Genomic DNA, 22,389 nt, shown 5'->3' on the forward strand with positions numbered 1-22,389 from the left:
GTGCTCAGGGCACCAATCTGAGCTACGCTCAACAGCACCCCGGTGAGGGTCAGCCCTGAGCATGCACCTCGGCCAGAAGTGGGGCAAACCAATCCACTTCCCCATTCCTCAATGCTGGGGTCCACTGCAAGGCCAGCAGGGGTGAGGAGAAAGAAACAGGCCCCAAACTGCAAACTACACCCTCATCTCCCACTGTGAGTACCCGTCCTAGCCACTGCTCAAGAGAGGGAAAAAGCTCTAAATGAAGTTCACAGTTTTGACTCTTGCACAGGACTTGGTATTTTAGTTATTGAAATGGATCTGTCTGATGACTAAAACTGACTTGAGGGCTTGTTATTACCTGAAAGTTTCTGGAAGAATCTGGAACTGGCCCAAGATTTCACCCACAGGAGGGAAACCAAGAAACTGCCTCACAGGGAGAGTTTTACATCCTCAGTTCTTCTTGGAGAGTGGGGCACTGGGGGCCTGTAAGTGGTTGGCAAAGTTTCCTTTATCACTTGCCCTGCCCTTTGGTCTCACGCAGGATGTGTTAAGGAAATGCCTAGAGTTTTTTGAAAGGACACTTTTCTCTCTGCATTGTAGCCACATATTTATGGCTCTGCTAAAATCGATGTCTTGCCATCATTCCTTTTACTCCTTTGGAATGAGAGCCTCTGGAATGCACCATAGACTTGACTTTCTTCTGAAAGTCTTCTTGAGTTTCCCCTGGGCCGGGAGAGGCTCACTCCAAAGACTCCCCCGGCCCCCCTGCTTATCTCTGTAACTGGAAAGTCACCACTTCCTTGTCTTTGGTTTCTCCCAAAACACTGTAAATTCCTTGAGAGCAGGGATTCTACCTATTCACTCATCTTTTCCCAGGGATTAGAAAACTTGGCATAGTGTAGATCCTAAGTTAATGTTTGTTGAATGAATGCATGAACACACACACACACACACACACACACACACACACTCCTTTGACTTGCTGAATATATTTGTAACTACTTGTTTTCTTTTTGGGCAATGGCAAGAATTTCAATTTCCACATATGAGACTTGAAAGACTCATTTTGAGGGATAGCCAAAAGAAAGAACAAGGTACAGGCCAATAAAAAAATGGAGCAAAGCCATGCTGAGAAGAAAGATTTTTTTTCTGAAGCCTTAGTAAGAGTAAAGCAGAGAGGAGCTAGAAGCCATGAACTTGGACACAGGGGTTTGAGGGGAGATTGCTGAGTCTTAGGTCTGGGGACCGCTGCCATGCTCTGCATGAAGTTATTTTGAGCAAGTCTGTTTACTAAGGTGTAAGTAGGAAAAAAGAAATGAAAGAAATTGGTTTAACATATTTTCAACTCCGCAATGGAAATAAACACTGGACACTGAAGGGTACACTGAAGGGAAATGAAGTAAATTACCTGCAACAAAAAGGGGGTGAAAGAAAGAGGCAACAGCAGAAGGAAGCTGAGGCAGTAGTCCTCCAACCTGGGGAGAGTTAATATAGGACCTACTGGCCCATCACCCTAATAGTGCCCCAGGAGAGTGTTTGGGCCCAGGGGAAAATAACTTTAGGGTGGCTGGGCCCCAGGAGATGGTTCTGGGGAAGCTACATGCTGGGGTTCTAGGCTCCTGGCTTCCAGTGCCCATTACCAGTGAACTGTGCCTGTTACAGACATTAGAACAGCGGTGCTCACTGTGATCAAAGACCAGAGCTTGCATGGTCTCTGGGACATTTGTGTAAGGGGAACAGAAAACAAAGGAACCCCCAAGTAAGTGAGGATAAATTTTGTTTGTGCCGAAGAGGATGAGATCTCAGAGGCAGATTTTATTTTTTTTACAAGGAAAGCAAAAAGAAGCAAATACTGTTGCATCACTTGAACCTGTGTATTTTCATGGAGTAAGAATTTTAACTGTTAAACCTGCCATACTTGCAATGTCTTTAGTGAGTAGGTGTAATGAGGGTTTTCCAAAAAATGCCTTATTGGCTCTGCTGAAGAGATTACATACAAATGAAAGCTCTGTTGGACTCAGGGGTCTCAGAAATCCTCTGTGACTAGTTACGGAGTTAGGACCAGGGAAGAGGATCCAGTAAGCAGGAAATCACATCAGAGACAAGCTTTGAAGATTTGGGGGAAGACCTGACATACAGTTAAAAGATGCCTTTTGTCGGTGTGTTAAAAAATAATAACCCACTTGTAAACATGTCATTGGAGCACTAATGTAGTAAGTTCAGGAAAAGTTTCTAGTAAGTCAAACATGGTTAATGGGCAACATTTTGGTGGAAATAATTACGATTATGGTCATTATCAGACAACCAGACAGCAAGACAAGGGCTAAACTTAGTGTAAACCAAAGTCCCTGAGGGCGGTAGTAACTACAAATGCCTCCAATAAGTGTTTCAGTGGGCTTTGCAAAGTACCGAGTATAAATATCCTTCAGTGGTAGCGGTGTACTTAAGGGGAAGTGGGCCAGAAATGTTTAGCAGCATTAAGAAGAGTATTTGTCTATTTTGAGGTGACATCTCAAAGCTGCAAACTGGCCAGTTGTGAGGTTGCATTTGAGTGCATGTAATCATATTCTTTTGGTGAAAAACTGTAGCCCTGTTTCATTTAATTGCAGTCTCCAGGGTTTTGGTTCCCACTATGAACCCAGAGAACAGGTCGGAAGCTTGTTGCACAAGGCTTCCATTTTCACCGTTCAGTGACTGGTGTCCAAATCCCCAGATTTTCACAGTAAACTTCACTCAGTCTTGTTCTAATTGTTATCTGTAAAAATTTTTATTTATCATTTAAAATGATGAACTCAGGGAAAGCTATGCATTAAATAGACACTTAACAGATGGTGAAGAGAGTAGCATAGTGAAATATGGTAAAACTGCACTAATGATTTTTACCCACTCCACTGGTTAAATACAAGGCAAAACTAAAATCCAGTATTTGTGCATTTCAAATTATCATGACCGTCCATAAAACTATTTGAAATAATAATTTCTTTTTAGCTTTAAAAATAAAAAAATATTTTATATAAATCCTCCAAATCCCAAAAACCAATAGGAAATATATTGAAAAGAGTTACAGTTTCTTTAAATTATTAAGAAATTGAGCTATCTCATGAATAACGTAAGAATCTATTGGCCAGTAAGTAACGACACAGTGAATATTTAACCAATCTTCTGAAAAAATTAAATAAGACAAGCGCTTAAGAGTCTCAGATTCTAAGACAAGGAATCATTTGAATTGCATAAATGCATCATAATTTTTCAAGAAGCTTGTTCAAACTTTATTTCCCATTCTCTTAGAAAAGCACAGACGATAAAGCTGTGTACAGTGGCACACACTTGAAGTCTCAGCTTCTTGGGAGGCTGAAGCAGGAGGTTCGCTTGAGTGTGTGAGTTCAAGGCTACAGTGAGGTGTGACAATGCTACTGTACTCCAGCCTGAGCAACAGAGCAAGACAAGAATCGAAAAAAAAAAAAATGGATAATTAGACTTCATGGGATGATACAAAATCATCATCCCATCTTCAGTTAATGAAGAACACTGTCTTAAATAGTGCAGGATAAATGAATGTTATGGGAGTCAGTGTTTCCTAGTTTGAAATAGTCTACTGATTATTTTTCTGTTCTAAATGAACATGTTAGAGGGGGCCTCCAGAGCTGCTCAAACCCTTGCTCTATGTATTGCGAGAAAACTCGAGTGTAGATTCTGTGTCCGATGAGTATCTCTGTTAAGCACCCAACCAAGGGCCCAGGATCTAGGAAATATCCACAACTGAGGACTTCTCCTGCCAAGCCCAGGAAGTCTGAATGTGAACCCAATACTGGCAGCTTTGCATGACTGCAACCATTACACATATATTGTGAGAGAGAAAATGAGGTTTTGTGTCTCTTATGCCTCTCATTTTTAGAAACCCGTCTGGGCAGTGTCAAAGTGTAAAACAGCCTTTGCTCATCTTAAACAAAGGGATTTGTCCTGGACTTAATTAACACTGCTGAATCATGCAAGTGAGAGTCTGCAGTCACTGGGCTGGACTCCCAGAGACTCAGGCTGTCCTCAGGCAGTGTAAAAGCCTGCAGATACCTGGTCAGCACCTTTGCTGGGACTCCAAACTTGAGAAGAGGAATAGAGCAAGGCCTTTTGGAAACCCCGCAACCCTACTTAAGAATTCTGAACTGTTGTGCTTCTAGACTGACACTATAATGATTAGGATACAGTGGTGACTACAAATTTTGACTCCTTTCCTAACAGCAGGGTAAATATGTGATGTTTAGGTTATATCAGGATGAAAACAACCAGATAATTAAAGTCTGATTTTTAAGCACATTCTTATTTCCAAGATTTTTGTTAAGACAATTTTTGAAAAATCATAACTTTCCATCCCCTATCTAGCTTTCTTGCTAGACAGTATCTTGAGAGAAAGCACCATGCCTTATTTTTCTTTGCCATTTTTACAGCACTTCATAAGATTTTAGTATAGCCACATGGGAACTTAAGTAAATTTGTATTGAATTAACATATAGTCAAATCTGAGCTTCCCATAATGTCAGATATTGGCTGATTATTTGCATGTTCAATAATCTTTGCAGGTATTCCCATTGACAGCAGTATGTCAATTGCATAGGTAGGTAGATCAATTAGGACCTAGGTTGACAAGAGATGTCTATATAATGTCTGAAATAGCAAAAGTTGCTGCTTATAAAGTTTGGGTTTATTTTGTGGTATAAAGTCCATTAGCCAGACGATTTTTTTCAGAAAACTTCTAAATATTGAATTGGATGGATTATTTAAGGAGTGCTAAATGTTTTTTAAAATAGACTACAAGAACATGTAGATGAAAATATAACCACAGCTTGGGGGAGTCTTTTCCATGCATGAAACAACCGAAGAATTTCTAAAGAAACATCTTGGTTAATTTTTATTCCACAAAACTGTTAAAAGCTATAAAAGCTTAATTATGAGAAAAATACTAAAAATATTAAATTTATATTTTCTGTTCTATTGAAGCAATTCAAACAAATCCAATTTTTAAAAATTTTAGCCAATTTATAAGAGCATAAACTCTTGAATTAAAAATGAATCTTAGAAGACATTTCCATTCATGATACAGTTTTAGAGTGGGAATGTAAAATGAGATATTGAAGTCATGTTTTCTAATAAAGAAACTCATTGAAGTTTAAGAGAGTGAAATAATATCGTTTGGATTAATGTTTAATCAAAACTAATATGAACTGCTCTAGTGTATTCAAGAGAGCCTATTACTAGGTTTGTTTCATAACCAACTTAAAATAACTAGATGAGTGACTTTCTTTGAGAGAATGACCATGAGGTCTTTTAGAGATAGATCTTGCTTTGGAGGTTTTACTTTAGAATATTTGAAAAAGTAATTTATATTCTGCCACAGCTGTGTGATCCCCTCCGCATATAAGTTGGTATCTCCTGACTTATAAACCCTGAACTCTTACACAGTGAAGGTAATACATGGTTAACGTGAACACTGGATGTGCTTAAAATACTTCCTTGAGATGCTGGTTGCTTTCCAGAGGGCAGTTCTCCACCTCACTGAATGGTGGATTCACTGGCTGGAGTGCGTGCTTTCTTTTCTGATAGACACAAACCACATACTTTGAAAATCTTCTGTGTAAATGTTCTGTTCAAATAAGAGACTTATCCCAGAAACAAGAGGGTCCTGGCCAGAGCCATTCACTACATAAAAAGGAAAAGAAAGTCGACATTTTAGATACCTTTATCCTTGCTTCCTAATTGGCCGCCTAGGCTTTCCAGGTACAGCAGAAAGATAATCAGACTTTCTTTTTACACAGTATTAAAGAGGAGAAGGCCTTGGAGATGATCAAATCCAATCCCTTTATTTTCTAAAGAAGCTGAGGCTCAGAATAATTGACCTGACAGAAACCGATGAAAAGTTTTAGTTCTGTTACCGACTTGCTGTGAGGCCATTTTGAAAATAGACATCATATCCTAATTTAATTACCCTAGACTTCAGAAACAACCATTCCAGGATAAACCTATCTGTATCTGCAGGAATAAAAAACCCTATTCAAAATAATGCAAGTGCTGGCATTAAGCTAGTCAAAGATAAAGATTGTTAATACTAACAAACATTTATTGCATGCCTTCTGTCTGATGCTGAATTAGGCAGCATGGGCCAGAAAAATACATTGAAGCCAGAGAAATGGTAATTTCTATAACGTGCTAACTCTAAAATGTAACCTAGGATTACACCTTACATCTAAAATGCAATCTAAAATGAACCTCTCTGGACCTCAGTTTCCTCATCCGTAAAATATGTATGAAGAATACTTTTTAGAATTATTGTAAGGATAGAAAGAGACAATCCATGGAAAACAAACTACCATAAAGAACACTCAGTAGATACTAGTTCTCTTCTGTGGCTAAGGGCTAACAAACAAACCTCTTCCTCTACAGGAACATTTGGCAGTGTTTTTGGGTTAACTTTCTCTGTTCTGCTGGGATATCTGATAGAGTTGGGATGTCAGCTCTTACTAGGTAACATTGTTTAAGGTGAACTTGACCCCTAACTGGAGAACTGTATCCAACTAAAGGAGGTACAAAGGAACTAGGTGCATCCCAAACTGGTGATGCTTATTATTATTATACTTTAAGTTCTGGGGTACATGTGCAGAATGTGCCAGTTTGCTACTTTGGTATACACGTGCCATGGTAGTTTGCTGCACCCATCAACCCATCATCTACATTAGGTATGTCCTCTAATTCTATCCCTCCCTTAGTTCCCCACCTGCCAAGAGGCCCCAGTATGTGATGTTCCCCTCCCTGTGTCCATGTTTCTCATCATTCAACTCCCATTTATGAGTGAGAGCATGTGGTGTTTGGTTTTCTGTCCTTGTATCAGTTTGCTGAGAATGATGGTTTCCAGCTGCATCCATGTCCCTGCAAGGGACATAAACTTATTCTTTTATGGCTGCATAGTATTCCATGGTGTATACGTAACACATTTTTTTTATCCAATCTATCATTGATGGGCATTTGGGTTGATTCCAAGTCTTTGTTATTGTGAACAGTGCCGCAATAAACATAACATCTGCATGTTGTGCCTTTATAGTAGAATGATTTACAATCCTTTGTATATGTACCCACTAATGGGATGCTGGGTCAAGTGGTATTTCTAGTTCTAGATCCTTGAGGAATCACCATACTGTCTTCCACAATGGTCGAACTAATTTACACTCCCACACACAGTGTAAAAGCATTCCTATTTCTCCACATCTCCTTTAGCATCTGTTGTTTCCTGATTTTTTTAATGATCACCATTCTAACCAGCATGAGTATCTCTAATTGAGATAGTATGTCAATGAGGTTTGGATTTGCATTGATCTAATAACAGATGATGATGAGCTTTTTTTCATATGTTTGTTAGCTGCATAATGTAAGTATTTCTCCATCCCTTTATTTTGAGCCTATGTCTATCCTTGCATGTGAGATGGGTCTCCTAAATACAGCACACTGATGGGTCTTGAGTCTTTATCAAATGTGCCAGTCTGTGTCTTTTAATTGGGGCATTTAGCCCATTTACATTTAAGGTTAATATTGGTATGTGTGAATTTGATCCTGTCACCATGATGTTATTTTGCCCGTTAGTTGATGCAGTGTCTTCATACCATCGAGGACCTTTATAATTCGGTATGTTTTTGTAGTGGCTGGTACCCGATTTTCCTTTCCATGTTTAGTGCTTCCTTTAGGCGCTTTTGTAAGGCAGGCATGGTGGTGACAATATATCTGAGCATTTGCTTGTCTGTAAAGGATTTCATTTTTCTTTCACTTAGAAAGCTTTGTTTTGTTGCATATGAAATTCTGGGTTGAAAATGTTCTAAGAACGTTGAATATTGGTCCCCACTCTTCTGGCTTGTAGAGTTTCTGCAGAGAGATCTGCTGTTAGCCCTGTTAGTCTGATGGGCTTCTCTTTGTGGGTGACCTGCCCTAGTAGGCACACTGGTTCTTAAATCCCCTTCTGAACACATGCATGACTGTCTCACAGCCCTCATCCCTCTCATTTTTCTCCCTGAGCACACCAGGATTGCACCCCACCTTGCTTTCAACTTTCAGCTCTAATTTCAGAAAAAAAAAAATCAATATCTGGTATGTGGCATTTGAAATTATTTTATTCAGAAAAGCTCATGCTGAGCATCTATGCCAAGCTCTGCGCTAAGCTCCAAGGATCCAGAAATATATGAGAAACAGTGTCTTGCCCTCCAGGAGCTCTGGAGAAAGAGAAATGTAGACAATGAAAAGATCCTAGCATTGGTTTTGAATAAAGGGAAAAAAGTTCTTAACTTCCTCGCACTGGGTTGGAACATAGTTCTGTGGCTTGGTCGAGTTGCTTATTACCCACTTTCTGAAGCCTACTTCTATCAATTTGTCAAACTCATTCCCATCCAGTTTTGTTTCCTTACTGGTGAGAACTTGTGATCCTTTGGAGGAGAAGAGGCATTCTTTTTTTGGAATTTTCAGCCTTTTTGTGCTGGTTTCTTCCCATCTTTGTGTGGTCTCTTGAGTGGATGTCCGTTTTGTTGACATTGACATTATTCATTTCTGTTTGCTAGTCTTCTTTATAACAGGCCCCTCTGCAGCAGTCTGCTGGAGTTCGCCTGGACATCCTGTTTACTTGGATGTCACTTGGAATCTTTGTAGAACAGCAAAGATTGCTCTCTGTATCTTCCTGTGGAAGCTTCATCTCAGAAGGGCACCTGCCAGTGCCAGTCGGAGCTCTCCTGTATGAGGTCTGTTGGCCCCTACTGGGAGGTACCTTCCAGTCACAATATATGGGCATCAGGGAATCTCTTGAGGAGGTAGTCTGCCCCTTAAGCTGTGCTGGGAAATCCACTGCTCCCTTCAGAGCTGCCAAGCAGGGACATTTAAGTCTGCTGTAACTGTGCCCTTAGCCACCTCTCTCTGAGGAGATGGGGGTTTTATCTAGAAGTCCCTGACCAGGGCTGCTGCCTTTTTTCAGAGATGCCCTGCCTAGAGAAGAGGAGTCTAGATAGGCAATCTGACCACAGAGGTCTTCCTGAGCTGTGGTGGGCTCCACCCAGTTGGAACTTCCCGGTAACTTTGTCTACATGATAAGGGGAATACCACCTACGCAGGCCTTAGCAATGGTGCATGCCCGTCCCCCACCAAGCTCCAGTGTCCCAGGTCCACCTGAGACTGCTGCGCTCTTAGAATTTCAAGCCAGTGGATGGTAGATTGTTGTGCTCCATGGGGGTGGGACCCACTGAGCCAAACCACTTGGCTCCCTGACTTCAGTCCCCCTTCCAGAGGGGTGAAGGGTTCTGTCTCACTGGTATTCCAGGTGCCACTGGGGTATGAAAAAAAAAAAAACTCCTGCCACTAGCTTGGTGTCTGCCCAAACAGCTGCCTAGTTTTGTGCTTGAAACCCAGGGCACTGGTGGGGTAGGCACCAGAGGAATCTCCTGGTCTGCCAGGAGACCATGGGAGAAGTGCAGTATCTGGGCCTGAATGGACCATTCTTCCTGGTACAGTCTCTCATGGCTTCCCTTGTGCTTCCCGATTAAGATGATGCCTCACCCTGCTTCAGCTCACCCTCCGTGGCTGCACCTACTGCTCAACCAGTCACAACGAGATGAACCGGGTACCTCAGTTGGAAATGCAGAAATTACTTGCCTTCTGCATTGATCTCACTGGGAGCTGCAGACCGGAGCTATTTCTATTATAATGGGAGACACATGGCCTGCCCCTTCAGGGACCTTGGAGGCTAAGCTAGGAACTTTTCCAGAAAATATTGCTTCCTATTTGGAATATATAGCTCCTGTATTTGTCTGGGCTGGTTTACTTTCCTCACACCTAAGGAGAGCTCCAAAAGCATAGCCCTGAAACAGAGATGTGGACTTCTATAAGAACTATTCTTATTAAAAAGAAATGGCTGATGCTGCTCTGTTGGCATGCTGTGTGTTTTGTGGGTTGTATCCTTTCGAGAGCATGTCTAGCCCATAGCAGTCATGCACATCTGTTTTCTTGAGCCCAAAAAGATGCCACATTGGGCGTTGCATTTTCCTAAAGACACTAAAGGGGATGCAAAGAGGAATAAGACCTGGAATCTAGCTAATGGTTTATAATCTAGTGGTGAAACGGTGGCATGCACATGATTTGACTGTATGACAAGCCAGAAAGTGGTATTTGAGAAATAAACCACAAAAGGTCATAGGAAGAGAAAAAGGAAAGAAATGGCTTTTGGCTTAAGGAAAGAGATAATTTGTCTTTCAAGGGTGGCATTCAAGCCAGAAGGAATGGCACAGTTACAAGGCAGAGTGTTTGAAGTAGAGGTTGTGCTGGGCAGAGTGAAGGAGAGAGCTGAGGGAGATTAGAGTTGGGGAGGAGGCATGATAGATGGGTAGCAGAACACAGAGGGCCAAGATGACCATTTCATTATGTAAATAACAAGAAACTGTTAGTCTCTGAACAGAGGCACACATACATTCCCAGGAGAAAGGAGATACCAATAAATCATGAAAGGAGAAAAGTAGTGGAAGCTTCCCCTCGGCCAAGACAGAGTTTCACTCTTACACCCAGGATGGAGTGAAATGCCATGATCTCAGCTCACAGCAACCTCTGCCTTCCAGGTTCAAGCAATCCTGCCTCAGCCTCCCGAGTAGCTGGGGTAACAGGCACCCACCACCACACCTGGCTAATTTTTGTATTTTTAGCAGAGATGAGGTTTCACCATGTTGGCCAGCCTGGTCTCCAACTCCTGACCTCAGGCGATCCACCTACCTCGGCCTCTCAAAGTGCTGGGATTATAGGCGTGAGCCACCATGCCTGGCCAGAAGCTTCTTAATAAGGTAGGAGAAAGACCTCTTGCTGCTGTAGGAGGGTCAAATATGACTTGAAGAAAACAGAGCTCTAATACTGAGATCAGCAAGAATAGGTATTGAGCTAGCCAACTGGTTATCAATAAAGGTCAAGTGGAAGTGTGATGTCATAAAGCTGGAGTGGAATCCATGGTCTCTGTCACAGAGTTTTCTAAAAGGAGTTGCTTTTAAATGCATTTTTTAACATGTAAATGCATAAATACATTGTATATCACCACTCATTCTTATGTGTTTCCCAGATGAATAACAAAAATTTTTGTATATAACAAATATTTCCCCAAAGAGCTTTCAGCCCCACTACATGTAATGTAGCCTACATTCTGTTGGCATTTTGTGAGTACATCTTCCAACTCAGTAAATTAATTTTAAAACCTAGGTCTAAATGCAATGTGCAAATCAGTGTTCTGCAGCAGTGCAGTGGTTACCAGCTGCAAGTGGAGAAAACGAAAGTCAGATTTGGTCAGAACCAAGGAACGGCATGGTAGTCACTGGAAAGTCAAAGAAGGAAGCAACTCTGGGGTGTCAACAAGAACACAATCGAAGCATCTGATGGTGGGCAGGGAGGCAAATCAAGTGAGTAGACGTAAGAATTAAGCGGCACTAAAACATGCATAAGAAATTTATGTTTGGAGTTATCAAAAATCTTGGTTCAACTCCCAACTCTCTCGAGCTCTGAGCTGGACAAGTTGTTGTGAAGATGCAATGAGACTGTTTAACAAGCTTAGACCAGTCCCTGGCAAATAAGAAACATTTATTCACATAATGCTAGCCTCTTGACACTGGTGATGAGAGCAGGCTCAGCTGACAGAAGACGATAATAGGAAAAGTAACACATAAAGATGTCACCAGAAGACAAATCTCTGGATTTTAGATTTGGAAGTTGGAACAACTCTTGGAACCTTAGCCAAATTGTATATAACCAGGCCCATATGAAATGGAGTGCATTGCAAGTTATTGCACTGAGGAAGTTGAGGCCCTAAGACCAAAATGGTGGAAAATGGCTTGGATTTAGAATAATGAAGAAGGGAGGTGAGGAGCTAATCCTAAGGTAATGACAGGAAGTTAGAGGGTGTCCCTGAGAGAGGTCACTTCTGGAAAGGAGCATAGGGAGAGCATGGCAGAGGAGTCCTGTAAATGAAAATCCAGTGATTTGGGAATAAAACAAGCCTCCCAGTTTGCTTGCATAAAGTACTTGAATCTGAACTAACATTTTTTTTTTGCTCTCAATGCATATATCAGGATAAAATATTTTGATGCATCATAAAATGCATATAATTCATAGATACACTACTTTACACAAGAATGTAACATATCGTATCGTTCAGATAGTCATATGACTAATACCTAGTGCTAGGCATTCAAAAATATTTGTCGAATAAATAAGAGCTCCCAGCTCTGCCATTTACTTAACCACACACAAAAAAAGTTGTGTCACCAGCAAGATGGATATGGTGATACCTCCCTCGTGGAGTGAGAGAATATACATGAAGTACCTGGAACATACAAGCACTCAGTAAATAGTAGCTGATACTGTTGTTTGAAGTATTTGTCAAACACTGCTGCCAATGCCTCATAAGCATTTAAAAATTATACCACAGAAAACATTTTCTATTTCATGTGGGAAATACATATGTTTTCTATTTTAAAGAGGAAAAGGCATTTAAACAACCAGTCAGGTATATGACACACATCACCTTGACTGTATATTGGATTAATTCATCTATAATTAATGTGTTATTCAATTCCAAGACCAATGGAAATATCTACTACTTTCTAGCACACCGGGTCTGCACAGATATGCGGGTCTGTTATAAAGTCAGGAATTCAGGAAGCTATATGGGATTCCAACCCTCTATTTCTCCAAGAGTAAAAGAAGCTCTGAATCAAGAGCCAAATAAGAAATATAGTGCTCTTTCTTATAATCTGTCAAAAAAATTACAAACACGTCAGGCATGTTTTATGATTACAGATTTCTCAAAGCTATTATGAAAAGTATTTGCAACAAGTGAGACATCTGGCATTCTCTGCGGTTCAGGGATCAAACCTCAGTGCCTTGTTCTAACGTCCCATTAGGACAGAAGTGCCCTTCCTGAGAAAGTGGTGGCAGCATAATGACATCCCAGCATCTGGACCTGTTACACTGCTCTCTCTGAAGTAGTGAATTCTTTCGTCAGCAGGAGAGAGAAGGATGAACTGTATAAAGTGGAGCCTGAGAGTGTGCATTTTGTTCTTTAAAAACAACATAAAAATCCGTTTATCTCTTTTTTTCAGAATGGGGCAATGAAGGTTTGAAAACTCAGAACGAGATCAAACCTCAAGTCTTTATCTTTTCACGGCTGCTGCTGACAAGGTCTGTTGACTTTGGGGACTTGCATTTCATTATCTTTTTGGCCAAAATTAAAGTAATATGAACACATTTGAAAATATTAGGGATGATCAACTATTAATTTCCCCTCTTCTCTTCCACTCTACTGTTTTTTTTAGAAAAGCAGAGGTTAAAATAGTGTTACTAGCTAAGTCCACAGCATGATATACTGCTGATGTAAATTTTGTGGGCTCAGAAAAGTTGTAACACTTTGGCAAGAATGCTGAATTTTATCTTTTTGCAGCAAATCTTAAGATGAGTGGTAAAAATAGAGGATCATGGATAGTCTAATCACATAAAACTCAGATGCTGACATTTTCAAATTGTTTTCAGGAAACTCAAGAGAACCATAAAAACAATCACCAATGATGACTTCACTTGGGATGTTCAGGTGGAAACGAAACACTGTTGACAGCACGACAGGTGATCCAAAGACCTCTAGAAGGTCATGACCTGAGATTCCTGTGGATTGAGGCACACTCTGTAATATGGTTGTATTTTTCACAGAACTGGATGAGGGCTAAGTTGTAAGGTCAGGTTGTGCCTTCATTAATCAGAAACATTATATTGCCATCCCCATTTCCAGGCTTTGTGCCTTTCTAAATACAAGGATCAGATTTACATATGTTAGTACCAAACAAGGTGAAAACATAGTAGCAAAATAGAAAATTCTAATCAATCCCATAAAACGTAAGGGAGCCAATCATTCTTAACAAATAAGAAATGATTTGCTGGAAACTTCTTTTTATTCCTTAAGTACAGGAATATGCAAGCTAATAATGAAATTTCTTCTTAGGATGAAAACTATAAAGGTTTACATTTCATGCTGGAGGTCACTGAATTGATATGTTTAACTCTTCTTTATATGTAGATAATAGATCTAAAGTTTTTGAAATCCTGAATAAACAATAAGCTTCCTTTTACCAGGCAGTAGCTACAATTTTCTTCCCCTGATTGCAATATTGATATTTGCAGTTTTTCTATTTTTCTTTTTTTAAAAAGTATCCTTAAAGACAGGAAATATTTCAGTAAGTAATTGTGGCAGCGTCTCCCACTCAAGACTCTCAGTTTGAATTAATGATTTTTTCCTCCTAAAGAAAATAAAACTTGGCAAGTACACAATCATGTCATCTGTTAAGAATACTCAATGACTATGTTTTCTTGAGATAAATAAAACTGCTTTTTGTAGTGTGGCAACTCCTCAAAGAGCTAAAAACAGAACTACCATTCAACCCAGTAATTCCATTACTGCATATATAACCAAAGTACTATAAATCATTCTACGTTAAAGACACATGGCAGGTGTATGTTCATTGCAGCCCTATCCACAATAGCAAAGACATGGAATCAACCTAAATGCCCATCAATGGTAGATTGGTTAAAGAAAATATGATAACATACACATCATGGAATACTATGCAGGCATACAAAAGAATGAAATCATGCCCTTTGAAGGAACATGGATGCAGCTAGGGGCCATTACCCTTAGGAAAGTAATGTAAAATAAAAGCTTGTTCTCACAAGTGGGAGCTAAGTGAATGAGAACACATGGACACAAAGAGAAGAACAACAGACACTGTGGCCTACCTAAACTGAAAGCTGGGAGAAGGGAGAGGATCAAAAATATAACTGTTGGGCACTAAGTTTAGCATCTGGGTGACAAAATACTCTGCACAGGAAACCTCAGTGACACAAGTTTACCTGCACATGCACTCCTAAACCTAAAATGTTTAAATCCTGCACATGAACCTGTGAATCTAAAATAATAGTTTTAAAACTTCTTTTCCTGCACCCTTATTTTACTAATATGATAGTCAAAGACACTGAGCTGTCATATGGAAAAGGGTTAAGTCTGGAGGGGAAGCAGGAATAATAACAAAGTCCATACCCTCGGTGTCTGAAGAATCAGTAACAGACTCCCAAGCACTCTACATCACATTCGAATATCCCCTGTGAGCACACTCTCTCATGTATTTAATATATCTCTTTCCACACCCCATTTCTTACATTGCATTAGTGAAGAAAAGGTATTTTCGTGCTTGTAAAGTTATATAAATGGTATTTTGATATATATTTAGTTGTGTTTCTCTTTCATACAATTACGTTTCTAAGTTTCCCGCCTGTTTATGTCAGTTTCATCGTGCCTGCAGTATAGTATTGCAACATTAGCATACCCCATCTTATAGAAAAGACATTTACCATCTTATTGATGAACACCTAGGTTATTCCTAACTCTTTCCCTTAAAAAAATAAATGCTGGACAACATCCCTTATATGTATTTTCCTACGTTATATATGAGAATTTCTCAGGAGTATAAGACCAAGGATGAGACAAGTGAATTATAAAATATATCTACATTCAGTTTCAATAAATAGTGCCAATTTCCATCTAAAATGCTGCATCAGTTTATAACCCCACAAGCAACACTGTTTAGTTTTACTCCAACAATCCTCGAGAATACCCAGCTTTCACAATTTTAACAAATGGTATCCCTCAGTTGCTCTGATTCCATTTCTCTTGTTACTAGTGAAGTAGGTCCTTCACACACTTCTTAGATGTTTGGCTATACCTTTCTGCAAATTGTCCATTCCTATCCTCAGCTCATTCTTCCCTGTGAGTGAGTTACACATATACATACAAATATAATAGATGTTTATCATTTGATAGACACAGACATGAGAAATACCACTCCTGGTCATTTATCTGTCTGCTACCTTTACCTGTGATAGCCTTCATTGAATAAAATCTTTAATTGTGATTTAGTTGAATGCATTAACTTTTCCTTGGTGCTTTATACTCTGAGTCTTGTTTAAAAGATGGGATAATTAAATATTTTCCTACATTTCTTTCATCAATTGTATAATATTAAATTTCACTTTAAGGCCTTTAATCCACTTAGAGTTCATTGCTATAGATGGTGTAGTTATCTATAAGAAGTTGATTTTTCCCAGCAGTATTTACAAAGTGCTCCATTTCTCCATTAATTTTACTGTTTTTTTGAAAAACTATTTACCAAAGTCCCCTGCATTGGGTTTGTTTCTGGACTCTAAACTGTTCCAGGATTCAGTTCTGAAGGCAGCATTCTTTCTGCACTTTCTCTTGTGAAGGAAAGCCACTTTTATGCCTTTGTACTATGCCGTGCTATACAGCACAGCTAATTCTACCTGACCTACTAGCCCTACAGCCCTGTTCTTCCTTTTCAAAATTTAAAAAATATTTTCACAGTTTCTATTATTTAATGTCAACCTTAAGTAAATGTTCAAGGTTTTCTAAAAATTCTTTTTCCATCTGTATTGAGTTTGCAGGTTAAACAGCTTTCCAACACTACCATGTCTTCCTAAGAATGACACATTATAGCTCCATTTATATGGTGCTGTGTCCTTTAAAGCAGTTTTAAATTTCTCTATACGAGTCTTATGCACTACTTGTATAATAATTAATTCCTAGGTCACTTGTGACTTTTTTTTTCTATTTTAAATAGCATTTTATTTACTATTACTTTTTCTCATCTTTTATTTCTGGGATGATGAAAAAATGTTGACTATAGTCTATAGATCTGCAATCAAGCTATCTAGCTAGACTCTCTTATTAGTTCCAATGTTCGTAAATGATTATTTGGAATTTATAGGTAAAAGTTACAAAAATAACATGCCTTATACAGCTCCTTTATTTCTGCTCTTATTTTTATATCTAGTGCCTCTAATACAAAAATGAAAAACAGCAGAGAATCTTCATCTTGTTTCAGACTTTTAAAAAAATATTTCCAAAGTTTTTTAGGTGCAATATTTTCTATAGGTTGGGTGGATCACGAAGTCAAAAGATCGAGACCATCCTGGTCAACATGGCGAAACCCCGTCTCTACTAAAAATACAAAAAAATTAGCTGGGCATGGTGGCGCGTGCCTGTAATCCCAGCTACTCAGGAGGCCGAGGCAGGAGAATTGCCTGAACCCAGGAGGTAGAGGTTGCGGTGAGCCGAGATTGCGCCATTGCACTCCAGCCTGGGTAACAAGAGTGAAACTTCATCTCAAAAAAAAAAAAAAAAAAAGATCTTATCAGCATATGCTTTTTTCTGCTTTTTTTAGTTAAACATGTTTTTTCTTGAGGCCATTAATGATGAATTACACTGGAAGATTATCTTGTGTTCACATGTCCTATCCTCAAGTTTCTAGGATGAATTCCAATTGTTCATGGTAGATTCAAATACTGCTTTATTGGGCCTATAATTTCCTTTTCTTATATTCATCTTATACAGTCTTAGTTATACAGTCTTTAAAATGATGAGCTGGACAGATATTTTGCCTTTTTTTTAATCACATAACAATATGTATCACATAAGCCTATTTTCCTAGATGACTAGGCCTTGTTTTAAGCTATATTTCATTCATCATTTTTTTTAAGACAGGATCTTGCTCTGTTGCCTAGGCTGGAGTACAATGGCACTATTATAGCTCTCACAGCAGCCTTGAACTCCTGCACTCAAGCAATCCTCCAATCTCAGCCTCCTGAGCATCAGACATTACAGGTGCATGCCAACATGCCTATTTTTTTTTTTACTAATTTTAATTTAACACCTCCCTGTGTCCATGTGTTCTCATTGTTCAACTCCCACTTAGGAGTGAGAACATGTGGTGTTTGGTTTCTGCTCCTGTGTTAGTATCCTAAGAATGATGGCTTCCAGCTTCATCCATATCCCTGCAAAGGACATGATCCTCATTTTTTTATGGCTGCATAGTATTCCATGGTGTATACATAACACATTTTTTTCATCCAGCCTATCATTTCTGGGCATTGGGGTTGGTTCCATGTCTTTGCTATTGTAAGTAGTGCTGCAATAAACCTACATATGCATGTGTCTTTATAGTAGAATGATTTCCTTTCCTTTGGGTATATACCCAGTAATGGGATTGATGAGTCAAATGGTATTTCTGGTTCTAGATCCTTCAGGAATTGCCACACTGTCTTCCACAACGAATGAACAAATTTACATTCCCACCAACAGTGTAAAAACTATTTCTCCACAGCCTTGCCAGCTGTGTTTCTGGACTTTTTAATAATCATGATTCTGACTGGCATGAGATGGTATCTCATTGTGGTTTTAATTTGCATTTCTCTAATAATTAGTGATGATGAGCTTTTTTTCATGTTTGTTGGCTACATAAATGTCTTCTTTTGAGAAGTGTCTGTTCATATCCTTTGCCCATTTTTTGATGGGATTGATTGTTTCTTTTCTTGTAAATTTGTTTAAGTTCTTTGTAGATTCTGGATATTAGATCTCTGTCAGATGGGTAGATTGCAAAAATTTTCTTCCATTCTGGAGGTTGCCTGTTCATTCTGAAGCTGGTTTCTTTTGCTGTGCAGAAGCTCTTTAGTTTAATTAGCTGTTGTTTGTCAATTATGGCTTTTGTTGCATTTGCTTTTGGTGTTTTAGTCATGAAGTCTTTGCCCATGCCTATGTCCTGAATGGTATTGCCTAGGGTTTTTTTTTTTTTTTTTTATGTTTTATAATTGATTCAGAGAATTTTTAACTTGGTAGTTTTTTAACTATATGAGTAATATGTTTCTGTTTAATAAACATAACATCTAATTCAAAAGATACTATCATGCCTATATTCTTGTATATTCTGAAAAACCAATACTGTTATACATAGCATAGGAATATTAAAAGAAATAACAGTGGGAAGAAGAATTGCACATTGTGAAATGATTCCCACAATCAAGCTAATTAACATATCAGCTTGTAGAGCAATGTATAGTTTAATATAGACTAAAAACAAAACCATATGTGTATACATATTTGTGTATTGGGGTGAAGGGATGCATGCATTTGTTGACACACTACAACATTCATAAGCTTAGCCTCTGATCTCATGCATACAAATAGGCTGCTTAGACCCATGCCCATTCCTTCACTAATTCATTTACCAGTGTATTTCATATCTATTCTTTTACTTAATAAATATTGCCTCAAGTGGCTCATTTGTTCTATATCCAGAGAATATAGCAATGAACCCAATAAACATTTTGTACCAATAAACACTGACTTTGCCCTTGTGTAGTTATGTTGAGAAAGACTCCATTCTACTCTTTTGTTCTGTGGTATGTAAATGGCAGACATACAAAATGCTGGCACCACTTGTGATTTCTATTAGGTTGTCACTTAAAATATTAAGAACAAGCCTCACTAGAAGTGGGGTAGTATTATAAGAACATCCAGTTCTTTTCTCTCTCTAGTTTATCAGATGGACTAGGGATATTAGACCTGCACAGGCTAAGGAACGTCCAAACTGGATATTGAAGAGTAATTGGGATTGTAGTAGATAGACATTGAAGTTAAAGGTTTCCTGGACACAGGCAACAACATTGAAGGCATAAGATTTGGACTTTGGTGGTGCGTCCATGCAAGATAGGATTGTGCAGTGAGAGCCTGTGGCCAACAGGAGGTGGGGCAGAGAAGACGAAGACTTCTGCCAGCACTGAAGAGCCAAAATGCAAAGTCAGATTATGCAGTGTGGACTTGGCAAGTATTGTGAACAACTTTCTGAAACAACAATAACATGTCTTCCTGCAAATAATCCTTTTTGTACTTTTCTAGACCTATATAAGAAAAGCAATATATATTTTTTTGAATCTAGAATCGCCTTGATTTAAATAATGGAAAAAATGGCACAGAAAAGTAAATTAAGGACCAGTCTCACAAATAATGATTAAAAACAATACAGACTAAAAATGTGATAAAATTCAGAAAAATTTAAAAGGAATAACCCTGAGCAAAGTACATTAAGCAATCAAAGGATAAAAACTATATGAAGACTTAAATAAATGTAAAAAGAAACAGTTTAAAGCTGAGAGCAATATTGTGTGTGTGTGTGTGTGTGTGTGTGTGTGTGTGTGTGTGTGTGTCAATGTATGTATCTAATAATATATACCAGCCAAAGTCAAGGCTGAAGCTTCATGTCGCCAGCAGAAAATGGACTAAAGACTTATGGAATAATTATGAAAATTTACTTTAGATTGTTTATTTTGTAATTAAAAACTACTGAAGTCACATTTGAAGTACGACTTTACAGTATAGGGGCAGTAATTTCCAGGTCTCTCCGCAGCCAGATCACACTTGTGGCCACGACACTGCATACGTGCGTTACCATGCAGGGTCTCGCACCTGAGGTCATTAGAGATATTTGGGGCAGTATCTTGATTTCTCTAATTTTTTTCCCCTCCTTTATGTTCTTATGTCTGGAATTTACATGATTCATTATGGATGCTAAGGTACATAATTTTGAAATTGATTTTAATTTTTGTTGCCTGTAAAATTTTGAATGGGTAAAGTTGACATTCTGCTCTTGATTTGTCCTAATAAGAAGTGACAAATTCTGTATACTTTTATCTGGAGGATGCCTGTTGTAAATGGGTTTAAATAGCTAAAGATAAATACAGTTCCTAAAGGTTACTTTGGTTAATATAAATGTTAGCACAAAATAATTTTATGAAGTTTGGAATTATGATATCTGATCATTGTTTCTGTTGCATTTCGAAATAATTTACAGTTGTTGGCCTAAAAATGGTCTAATTAAATAATCCACTTTCATCATATTTATAACTATTAATCTATTTTATTAATCATAAGAAGTTTTTAATAATTACTTTTGCTCATAAAGATAACAATTCTTATAATCATTAATTATTGCATCATTTTAAAACTATAATAACTGTATTATATACCTGAAATATGCTGAGATAGTTGATCTCAAGTGTTTCATGTTTCATCACACACACAAAAACTTGTAACTGTGAGGTGATATGTTAATTAGCTTGATTGTGGTAATCATTTCACAATGTGTATATATATCAAAGTATCAGGTTGCATACCTTAAATGTATACAATTTTAACTTTTTACTTATACCTCAGTAAAGCTAGAAAAATATCTTGCTATTTTATATGTGACCAGTGGCATATAGACATAAAAAATAATGCATTTGTTCAAAATAATGCAGAATGTTTCTCCTTACAAAAAGTGAATGCTAAAAGATATTGCAGTATGTTCCAAAGATATATCCTGTTTGTATCATTAACACTGTCATGGTTGTTAGACATCATAGAAGTCTACATGATCATTTGACCACTTATTATGCACTAAGTCCAGAAAGTAGCCACTCATATTCATTCAGCTTTCCAAAGGCCCCAGGTCAAGGCAAAACCAAATTGTTGCTATGGGCAGAATATCAGAACCATGGCTGAACATGTGAGCAACCCTATTGTCAAGGCGCGTGTGTTTCTGTGTGTGTACATGTGGCCACAGATAGATGATAGGTGGGTTAAAAGTCAAATTGCATCATCTACGAAAGCTAGTAATGATTCGGTGTTGTCGTTTTCTTCTTTGAACATCTTGCTTAAATGTTTAATTAGAGTTATTATGTCTAAACAAAAGCCAAAGTCATGTTCAGTAATAAAATGCTAGGATCTCAAACTCAGGACCCATTTAAAGATGTCCACTCACCATTGTTGTTTAATCAGTCACATTATTTCACCAGACAGGAAAGTAATATCTGGTCATGGCCAAGGTAGTCAAGGGTCTGCTTGGGTAAGTCTATGTTGTGTGGCCTCTGTTCGGAAGCTGAGAGTGTTTGGTCCATTATGGCTATCAGGGCAGCCCGTGCTCACTATGCTAATGAAACCAAAGTTTCATAAAATAAAATGTAATTCTTCAACATTTTCTTCTAGATTTTTGCTTATTGTTTTACAGTTTTTGTCTTTCTATTACTTAAGAAATAGAGTTTTAGATTCACATTAAGTATGAAATATATAGAGCAAAATTCTTGCTACACCCATTTTATAAAATAAGGATCAATATTTGTAGCAAATGCTTCTCTCATTTATTCCTCACATACAAAAATATTAGATGCAACATAAATTGGCAAGTTAACATTTCACAGATAAGGAAATCACAGTTTGCCCAACATCTCACAATAGTTAGGCACAGGCCATCATACTTCAAATCTGGGATCTTCTCTGCTCTTCCCTGATGCCTGTTGGTCATGTTAGCATCTGTTTTCCTTGGCAAGAGGTCTGCATAGCTTCATAGAGCAGTGAGGCCCCTGAAAGTCCGAGGATTTGCTGGAGTTGATGCCAGAGCAAAGTTCCATGCATTTCTCAAGACAGTTGCTCAGTGC

At 38.4% G+C, this 22,389-nt stretch overlaps 1 protein-coding gene across 1 annotated transcript in view; it reads right to left on the minus strand.

Moving 5' to 3' along the window:
- Positions 1–10,927, minus strand: part of LOC128932316 (uncharacterized) — a 455,935-nt gene extending 445,008 nt beyond the window's left edge. The window contains exon 1 of the transcript XR_013536601.1: positions 10,756–10,927. The gene's annotated coding sequence lies outside the window, so the exon portion shown is untranslated. The remainder of the gene's footprint in view (positions 1–10,755) is intronic.
- Between the last annotated feature and the right edge of the window lie 11,462 nt (positions 10,928–22,389).

This window comes from Callithrix jacchus, chromosome 6, assembly GCF_049354715.1.
Source record: "Callithrix jacchus isolate 240 chromosome 6, calJac240_pri, whole genome shotgun sequence".
Classification (NCBI taxonomy): domain Eukaryota; kingdom Metazoa; phylum Chordata; class Mammalia; order Primates; family Cebidae; genus Callithrix; species Callithrix jacchus.